Here is a 2,884-nt window from a genome sequence, read left to right as displayed (position 1 = left end):
ATACTACCGCATTCTAACGTTCGCGTGGGCTAGGGCATCCTATAGCCAGACCTGCTCTGATACCAAGCCTGTGGCACCCCGGCTCAGAGAAACTGGAACGCCCCATATTCCAGCCTAGAGATCGAGGAGAAGTCTTTTGGAATACGACACTGCTTAGCATAGAACAAATCATCTCTTTATTACAATCTATACGGGTACAAGGGGGTTACATCGGCACAATGAAACTACGCGTGCCACGGTTGCTCCATACAAGCATCAGAACAATACGACGCAACGGAATGACTACTGGCAGCGGAACAACAACGACTGTGGTGAACTCCACTCCACATGGACTCTGGCTGGAATGCTTATCCTAGCTCGCAAACAAGGAATCCACGGCAAACAAGCAATCAAATCTGGCAAGACCTGCAAACTGGCATGACACGCCAGGTTAGTACATTGAATGTACTTGCAAGCTCACAACAACCAAAGAAATCAAGACAGACAATAGCATGGCAATTATAGATTATTAAGCAATGATGAACATGATACTATCAGGACAACATGGCATGTACAACATGATACATCTAGAACAATACGAGCATGGCATAAACATATGAACATGAGGAGACAAGCATGCAACATGATGAAACTATCATGCACCAACTTACTCTGCTCGGGTTGCATCGTAACCATCACATGCATCACTTACCATCACGAACATCACACGATCATCCCAGGATCCAATCAAGCTTGGTATTAATAATACCAAATAAATCATTCATGACCACAGGGAACTTGACTTTTACCCTAGACTCTTGCATAACACCACAAATATCCACAACGCGGTATCCTCAATACCATGGTGATCCTCTCACGATCACATAAATACCAACCAACTTCTTTCATCATCGAACCGGGGTTGTTATTAATCATGTTATTAGGATTACTGTTAACCCATAGTGTGACCGACTACGAACTAGGCCCATATCCACGGGTGCGGCTATTGATAGATTTAATAAACAATCTGCAGAGGTTAGCACACTGTACCCACACCACAGAACCCATGGCCTCGCACTCCCATTCGGGTGGACCAACGGCGTTCTGACAAAACCGATCTACTGCCATGACACTCTCCTGGCCACTCCGACCAACTCCCCTTTGGGCTAAGTCATGGGTGGCCCCGTGCCTACCAAAGGCATCAACGGCCACCGTCATGGCAAAACATAAATGGTCCCAAAAGGGGACAAAAGCGCGCAAAACAACTCGGGCACACAAGGCTTATGTCGTCCTACCCGACCAAGGTAGCGCCCACGCATAACCTTCCCTCGATGGAGGCACCGGCGAAAGGCATGACAATAGACCCAGTTAGGACCCCCCCGCCCCATAAGGCAAGTGTGGTTGCACTGGTCAACTTGATTTAGTGGCACCATGACTCATCCAATAGTTCTTCAAGTTCATTATTATCCGGTTAAACTTGAATGCAATATGCTGAGCCATGATAAAAATAACATGATGCAACTATAATGCATGAACATGATATCAACATAAGCATGGGGGTGCATCACAATCAACGAGCATAACAACAACATTTAACCATTTATCCAGATGAGCATGGCATACTGACGAGCATGAAAATCACAACTAGAACACTACTCATAGCATAACATGACCACTAGCATCAACAATAAATACCATGCACTAACATAACGATAAAACTATCATGCAAGCATTTAACCAACTAGGTGCAAAAGAACATGCACAACCCCGGTACTCGGAACAGACGATAGTCGTGCACCGAAGACCATCACCAACATGTACTATTACCCAGCATGGCCAATATTAAAGTAATACTAGCATGAAGAACATAATAACAGAGTGCAAGAAAACATGGCATGACGGTAACCACTGATCCATAAGCATAACCGAAATAACGACAACAATAGTAAAATGAACAAACAATTATTAAAGATTCAAGTTGAAAACCAATGCTTTTGCATGGCTATCATGCAAATGGTGGTTGTGCCTTGCCTGGGGGTGAAGAAGGCTCCGGGAAGAGGTGCAGAAAGATCGCGAAAAGAATCACCGGAAAGGGTTCTCTCTCGGAGGGGCTGATTAGGGGCAAGGGTAAAATGGTCATTTCCAGTATGTCAAACCATAGTGAAAATGATACCAAAAGTTCAGGCTCGAAGAGATGAAGATGTGGGCATTGGTTTCACCTCATTCGGAGTTGTGGCTGAAAAGTTACGACCGTTTGTTCGTTAGGGAGAAAAAGAAATAAAAAGTATTTATTTATGCGGCTAACGAGTGAACATTCACTATTCAACCATTTCGGTCGGCTGAGCTGAAAAACAGAAAGTGCATTCCTCAGATTACGCCTCCAGGGTAGGGAAAACGCGTTTCTGGCTGAAGCATGAGGATAATACGCTTAGTCCATGAGAAAATGTACTTCTAGAAGTACGCTTCCACTAATCCGCGTGGGCAGTGGCGGGGCCAAGTGTTGTGTGGCTGACGAGTGGGGGCCGCTGGGTCCATGGCCAGTTGGCAGGGCGACGACGTTATCATCGTCTCCATGCTCCAGCGTCCGACGGGGCAGAGAAAGGGCACGACTCCGGCGGGGCTCACCAGCACTGTAGGCCACCTCCCGCGGCGCTCCGCCTACGGATGGACTCAGAACAGAGAGCCGCATTCGAAGGGGTAGGTCACGGCCACCGATGAGGGACGAGGTAGCAGCAGCACTGACACTGGTGGAGGAGGTCGTCGGCTAAAGATGAAGACGATGCTATGGAGGTTCCGGCGACGAATGGAGATTTGGGGGAGGAGCTACGGGGTCCAGGCGGTCCTCAGGTGAGGTCAGGAGGGAGGGGGAGGGCTTGGTTGTCACAAATTTTGGAGGAGGCCAGAG

The sequence above is a fragment of the Triticum dicoccoides genome, chromosome 3A (assembly GCF_002162155.2).
Source record: "Triticum dicoccoides isolate Atlit2015 ecotype Zavitan chromosome 3A, WEW_v2.0, whole genome shotgun sequence".
Taxonomy (NCBI): Eukaryota; Viridiplantae; Streptophyta; class Magnoliopsida; order Poales; family Poaceae; genus Triticum; species Triticum dicoccoides.
This window is presented reverse-complemented; position numbering follows the sequence as displayed.